Here is an 8,049-nt window from a genome sequence, read left to right on the forward strand (position 1 = left end):
CCTCCACCACATACCCATATACTACGCTGGCTTGTCACTAATCCATGTGGGAGCATGTTTCATGTATGTCCACCATCAGCTTGCTGAGTCATAATGGCCCAGAATTGTGAATCACAGAGCAATGGGAAAGAGGGCACATGATAGAAGAAACAGACAACCTGTCCTCAGCCCTCTCTAAGTCAAAATCTAGCATTCACTGTGATAAGATATGCTGAATTTCCATTTGTTCACCTTTTAATCATGTTATCTTCTGTACCCCAGCACAATGGACTAAATCTCCACTAAAGTACACGAAATGGCTTCTCAGTATCCAGTTTGTTCCTTTCATAATAACCACAGAGATTCAACAATTTGCCCAGAGTTTAAAGCCCAATTAATGTTAGGCGAATTCAGACTCAAGCCTCTCCTCTCAGGCTAGTGGTCTCCTCCTCACCCATGGATGTTTCAATCACTCCAAAGCAAACTGGGCTCTTAGACTGAAAACAAGCATCAGGAAGCTGGTCCAGAGAAGAAGGATAAAAGACAATGAGTATCTGTGCAATTTCAAAAAAAGAACAGCCCACTGTCTCTTTGGAAACAGACACACACGCAACGATAGTGGAAGAGAGTAACCGAGGTCGGTAGTAGAAGAGTACTAAAGCAAAGTCAGCAAACATTCATTACATACCCATTAGGTGCCCAAATACCTTTTATGTGCAAGGTGCTGGGGACAAAGCAATCACAACACAGATTGGGTCACTGGACTCACGAAGAGAGCTCTCTATTGGGGAAGATAGGCACTAAAAAGTCGCAGGAGTGATGGCTATTTTGAAAGGTCAAGGGCAGGATCCTGTGGGAATGCAGAGCTCATGGGTGCCAGTAAAAGGGGCCACTCAGAAGAGGAGAGTTTAAGCTGAAGGATGAGCAGGATATATTCGGGAGCAGTTGAAGTGGAACAGTAAACCAAGCAAAGGAAAGAGCAAGTACAAAGGCCCAGAGGTGAAAAATGTGATGACGTGGGGGTCTGAAAGCTGGGCCTGTGGATGGAGGATAGAGGGAGACAGAGGGTGGAACAATGGTCCTCAGGGGCAAGCTGGGACCAGAGTAGGAAGAGCTCCAGGAGCCAGGTCTAAGAATTTGGTCTTTATCCTGAGGACAATAAGGGTTTTAAGCAGGGAGATGCAGAATCTCTGCGTTTTTAAAAGATCATTCTAACAGCGGCATCAAGAGATTAGAGGGGACTGAAGCTGAACATAGTGAAAAACCTCTTAGGAGGTGGTTGCACCGGTCTGATTAAACCACAGTGGTGGCTTAGATGTGAGTGCTGGAAGGGAGCAAGGGGTGGGACTCAGGATCTGCTTCCATTGTTCCCTGAAACACGCACAACAGGAACAGCAAAATCAAACCTAAGGTCTATACATGAGTTGGGGGGGAGAGGAGGCGGGTCTCTGAGAATTAGAATAGAAAAGAATTCACATTGTCTTCCGTTGGCTAGGAAGGGATTAGAGAAATGAGTATACAGAAGAAAAATAAAACTAGGTGTAGTAATTCTGATTCACAGACACTATTTCCTGGCCAGATGCTGCTGTAGAAATTTCAGAAACACCCACTAAAATCATAAATGAAAATCACATATTCGTAACATTTAATGAGAATACAGGCTGAATTTACAGCCGCTGAATGTGCAATATGGATGAAGATGTTGATTTACCCATGGAAGATGGAAATATATATGATAGAGGAAAACAATACCCAGAAATGTGATAAACATTTGCATGAAAATGAGTCACTGGAAAAACCCAAAACTTCTTCAACACTTTATGCACCAAATTATCTTCAGAGCAGTCAAAAAGAAATAATAAATAATAATAGTGCATTTTGCTGCCATTAATTTTTTTTAAACTTCTGTTGACTTCAGTGGAAGTTCTGCATCTAGAATGTGGCCCAGGAAATTTATAGTCTGTAACTCAGAGACCAAAGACCTTGAACATCAAGAAAATCTCTTACCCTTATTTATATACACTGTTCTTTATCACAAAGGAAGAGCTGGTACCCATTCCAAGTAACCAATCATTATGCAAGGAATATTCTGACTCACCCAGCATCCTTAATCAGTAAATGCTGTGCCAATGGAAAGAGAGTGGGAAGAAGTCACAGCATCCATTAATAAAAAATGACTGGGGCTTTCTATCAACAGAAGCATCATTAGGAAACGTATGGTAGGAAAATAGTGGGCTATAGATTTGTGGTGGCAGGGATGGCAATGGAATACTAACATTTATACCCTCTTAACCACTTTGTTTTAAAAAGGATGCTGGATTTCAGGTACCAACACATGTGCTTAATACAGCATTTTGCATGTTCAGTTTCTTGCTAAATTCCTGACCACAGACTCAAAAGATGGGACCGCCTTATCTGATCCTTTGGCCCTCCCTCCAGCCTCCAAACACAAATATTTCTCTTTTTTCCAGTTTTATTGAGATATAAATGACACATAACCTTGTATTTTAAGGTGTACAACTTAATGATTTGCTGTATGTAACTTTTACACCATAAGTTTAGCTTAAAAATATGGAATGCTTCATGAATTTGTTTTCACAGGGGCCATGCTAATCTCCTCTGTACCATTCCAATTTTTTAGGATACGTCCCGTCAAGGTGAGCACCAAGGATATTTCTAACAGGTAACTGATTGCCATTTCCTGAGCATATCTTCCATGAAGGAACTGATCAATTCTCGGCAAAAGATAAATCAGATACGAAGGGGAAGGGCCTCAAATTAATCCAATACTTTCTTGAACAGTCTCCTCTCTTTGCTGTACTTCTACCCCCCATCATGAACCCTAGAGTAAATAAAGGAAGTATGCTTCACATTTCCAATAAACTCTGCAATCTGTATCTCAACTGAGGATGCTTCTTGGTCACATAGTAGACTTGTAATGCTAAAGCTACTGTGCTGCATTTTGAGAGAAAACACAGCAGTCATGTTCCATTAACAGAAAGCCTTCTCCAACATGTCTCTTGGTAGGTTAAAGGGATCTGAGTCATCCGCTGAGGGTGAAGGGAGAAAATTAAGTTCATGTAAAAAAACACCTACAAATCTTAATAGGGGGATGAGCTAAAACTACAAAAGTCCTCACCACTGTACAATTTTCAAGTATCACTAATGCACATCACCAGTGGATTAACTAATAGTGTTCTGCTTTAATGGCATTTCTACCCTATCATTAACCCAAGCATGGTCCATAAAGTTATTCAAATAAATGAGCTTACTACGGTTTATGTGATTTCCAGTTCTATCAGTTCCATAAGAATAACAGCATCAAATTCCCCATCTAGGCTCTGTTGCATGGATCTGAAGGCTAGGGATGGGATAATATCAATGGTTACTCAAAATGAATTCAAATTCCCACTGTGGCAGTATTCCATTATTTGTTTTCAAAAGATCATGGTTCTGATCCTAATTCTGCATGGTAGGATATGGGCTTCTAATGATAATCCACTATTAATCCTATACTCTACCATCAGATGGAATCTGGATAGATGATGTTTCAAACCACTACCTAGTCTATATTGAAAATTACACTGGTCTTGATAAGAAGTAGTTGGAATATACCACCACCCTCCAAAAAAATCCTATTTAATCCAATCTTCTGTTGGAAGTCAAGGATTTATGTCACTATTATAGAAAAACTCATTTTGGTTATAGCACCAACATGGCCAAATAAATGACTCCAAGATGCTAGAAGAAAGTATTTGGCCAAGATAAATGGGTGTTCAAACAGGCCTCCCCAGCTTACTCATTTTGCTATATGGAAAATGAACTAACTGAGTTTAATGTACACCAAATGAGATTTGGAAGCATGTTCTAATTCACTTCATTCTCTACCTGGAATGAGCAGTTTTTTATTTCCCTGCTTCCACCTTTAATCCCTATAGTATATTCTCAACAAAATGGCCAAAGAAATCCTTTCTAAATATACATCAGATCATGGCCCTCCTCTGCTCCAAATTCTTCCCTAACTCCCATTCCATGAAAAGCACAAGCCAGAGCCCTGGCAGTGGTCTACAAGTCCTATGGGATCTGACCTCTGTGACCAACTTCTTACCCTCCCCCTTGCTCACTTTATTCCAGTTCCACTGGAAACACTGTTCCTCAAACATGTCCAACATATTCACACCTCAGGACCTTTGCACTATCCGTCCCCTCTAACCAGAACATTCCTCTCTTTGATATCCACATGACTCATTCCCTCAACTCCTTCAAATCTTTGCTCAACAGCCACCATCTTGATAGGAAACTCTGTCCTACCTATTTAAAGTTATTTCATCCCCTTTCCCCACACTCTCAATTACGCCTTAACCTATTCTATTTTTCCTCCATAGCACTTATCACTTTCTAACATTCTGTATAAATATTATGTTTATTGTCTCCTTTCTTCACTAGGATTTAAATTCCACAAGTACAGAAATACAGTCCATTTTGTTGACTACTGTACATATAGAACTTGAAACCATATACAGACGATAGTAGGTGATTATTAGTTGAATAAAAAAATTCCAAAGTTGCTGAACGTGGCACAGATCTAACACACTGAAAATTTGTACATGTTTTACTTAAACCCATTATTTAAATTCTGGGACCCTCAGTTTTTCTCATCTGTAAAATGGAACAATTATAGTATCTAACAGAGTTGTTGTAAAGATTAAGGGAGAAAATAAATGGAACGTATTTAAGACAATGCCTTGTAAATTGATTATTTTGATTAGATCAAAAATAATAAAAGTATAATAGAAACAATACCTAACATCTGTCCAGACTTTCACATTTTATGAAGGACAGAACTATTTTCATTAGATCCCTTTAGGATCCTCCTAGATTCAGTCCAGGAAAATATTAATAACTGGATCCTGGCAATAACTGGCAATATTAGGGATGTAGCCAATCACAGGGCTATGAAAGATAGAGGTAGGATTCAAACTGAAGTCTTCTGAATCCAAGTCCTATGCTCTCTTCCCAATATTAGAGAAAGGAAATATCACTCCCAACTCAAAACTTTAACAGAGTGAAAGGTCGCTGAAGGGATGTTTTTTGTTTAGATGTTCTTTACTGAGTCTGGATGTCTGCATAAAGTGTGGCTTAGATGAGGCAGCAGTTATCAGCATCCAGTACTCCCTGCAAACTCTAAGTTGAGACTCAACCCCTGGAAGACAGCTTCTCACCACTGATCATGGATTCAGTCACATAAGTGCAATCTAGAATATTTTTATTTTCTAAGGGTCTCCCAACATGGATTAGGGTTTTTTTGTTGCTTTTGGTTTTTGTTTTGTTTTGTTTGCTTGTTTGTTTTTAGGGAAAATCCCCAACTCCTGGTTCAGTATTGTTTATATGGTATTTAGTAAATTCTTAATGAATAAATGAATGAGTTGAAAACATATGGGTGTGTTTACTGGTGCTGCTTACATCATCTTACAACATAACATTTTCTCCCTTTGCTTCTACTAAAATAACTAGAGTACAAGTAGATGTCCACAGCATCATGCCCTGCCCCATCCTCCACAATTGTGTTAACTGGAAAACTAGTCCCCGAGAATGTTGTGCACAAAAGAATATGCATTTAGGAAATGTTGAGTTAAACAAATTCAAATAGGCTTTTTCACTACAGGACTTCTCAGAGCCTTTACTACACTAATGTACATTGCAAACCCTCAAATTTTAGATAGTGTTGGGGCTCCTGGGTGGCTCAGTCAGTTGAGTGTCCAACTCTTGGTTTCCACTCAGGTCATGATCTCAGGTCCTGGGATCAATCCCTCCATTGGGCTCTGCGCTCAGTGCAGAATCTGCTTGTCCCTTTCCCTCGCCCTCTCCCTTCCCTTCTGCCCTTCCCTGTGTGCTCTTGCAAGCTCTCGCTCTTTCTCTCTCTAGTAATAAAATCTAAATATATATATTAAAAAAATTAGATAGTGTTTACAGCATTTTGCAAATTATTGGATCATGCATCCCACCAGAAACAAAGCTCGTTGCATGGAGTTTCTTTCAAGTCAAGCTTTCCAGAGAACATGCATATCTATAACAAATACACTCAGTTTTCAAAAGCAGAATCCATAAAAAATTCAAATGGAACATGAGGAATATGAAGAGGTCAAGGAGAGTTCACATTTTTTACAAAGCTAGATCCCCTACAGGGTAATTTTATTTAGATTTACTATTTACTTTCTATTAAGCCTAATCTAGGTTTGTGTAAGTTCACAGATCCTAGACAACCATTGTTTTGGAGGATATGCCATGTTTATTCAACTTTGTTTTTTAAAGGCGGCTCTGGTTTGGGGGTCTTACACAATCTCAGGACTTTAGGTAGAAGGCCAGAGCTCCTCGTAGTCAAATTAGCTAAACTGATGATTGGAAGAGAAACAAAGGATGCTCTTGTCCTGCTGGTCTTAGCACAGGGTCTCTTGGCCCATGTAAATAAAATTTCTACCAAAAGGCAAATGTTATTCCAAGACCCTTATCAGTCAATAGCAGCTTGCTTAATTTACCAGGCAAGATTAAAAAAACCTAACAAGGTACTGTGGGCATGGGCCACAGAAATTATATACTTAGATGAGGACAAGAAGAGGGTGATTGAAGGGTGAGGTATGTCAGGGAAAGACAGCTGTAATTGGGCACCTTGAAGGAGGTTGAGGGGAAAGTCTTACCAGAAAGGAGGATCCAACAAAATGGGAATGAACTGTGAATTCCACTTGGTCCACTCTCTACTTTAGCCTCATGGTGGCCATGATAACAGATTTTTTTTATTACTTTTTTTATTATGTTATGTTAATCACCATACATTACATCATTAGTTTTTGACGCAGTGTTCCGTGATTCATTGTTTGCGTATAACACCCAGTGCTCCAGCAGAATGTGCCCTCTTTAATACCCATCGCCAGGCTAACCCATCCCCCCACCCCCCTCCTCTCTAGTATTGGAGTTTTCATAGGAAACCAGGAGACCTTTACCTGGTTGTGTAGGTATTGCTGGCTAAAGATACAAAGAAACACAGAAAAGGAAGTGATGTCCAGATAGGACACTGGCTTTAGCAAATATGAGAAGTTACTGATAGCATAAGGTCCCCAAAAGCTGCCATAGGCCTTCAAACAAAACAAAGCAGCCTTTTATCTGGTTCATCCAGAAATATCCCATCCCCCCTCTTTCTCCACTCCAGCCCAGCCTCCATCCTTACTTAGCCTTTGCCCCTAAATGAAGAGGGGATAAAAACTAGCCAGACTGTCTCCATTGCTGTGATAGATTTTCATATGGATATGAACACAAGCTGTATTTGTCACTATTGCACTAAGTCTTATTTTTTCCAACTATAGAAATATACAGACTATTTGAATAGTATGCAAATCCCCTCCGAACATAGACGGCTTATGAAGCGTTAATGAAATTACTTGACCTTGAGAATTAGTCTCTTTATGGAGAGTCTTCCCTAAACTTCGAATCTGCAATTGCACACCCAAGCCCAGTTCCTTTTTGTGCTCCATGTTCCCATTAGGCTCCTTCATCCAGGCTTTTACGAATGTCCTGTGGAGGCCTTCTCTTCAGGAGATCCCTGTTAAGCACGGCTTCCTGAGGCAAAGGTATTATCTTAGGGCACCTCATTTTGGAAGATTTCCATGGGAGGTTTTAAAATGAATTAACCCTGAACAAGGCTCCACAGTGCTGAGGGAGGACACTGTTCCCAGATAAGCAGAGCTCACCACTGACCAACATGGTGAGCCCTCACCCCACTCAGTCTTGCCCAACACTCCTGAAATCGGAGCTGCCGAAATCTGCTCTTCCTTTGACTTCAGAAGATCTAGTTTCCCCTGGATCTTTTCCAGGATAAAACCCACTCATTTCCTTGACTCGCAATGTCCTCTTGAAAACTAAGTAATGAAAGCAGATGCTCTAACTCAGACACATATTTTCCCACTCAAACATTCATCACAGCTTCCCACCCAAAGCTGAAGCATTATCTGCTGGGAAATTCACAATCTCTATAGTTCACGGAAAGGTTGGTCAGGCTGTTCTTATGGGTTCCATAAC

The 8,049-nt window shown here is 40.2% G+C and overlaps 1 pseudogene; it reads right to left on the reverse strand.

Moving 5' to 3' along the window:
• Positions 1-2,544: 2,544 nt before the first annotated feature.
• On the reverse strand, positions 2,545-2,638 carry LOC113917476 (annotated as a pseudogene).
• Between the last annotated feature and the right edge of the window lie 5,411 nt (positions 2,639-8,049).

Source organism: Zalophus californianus, chromosome 4 (assembly GCF_009762305.2).
Source record: "Zalophus californianus isolate mZalCal1 chromosome 4, mZalCal1.pri.v2, whole genome shotgun sequence".
Lineage (NCBI taxonomy): Eukaryota > Metazoa > Chordata > Mammalia > Carnivora > Otariidae > Zalophus > Zalophus californianus.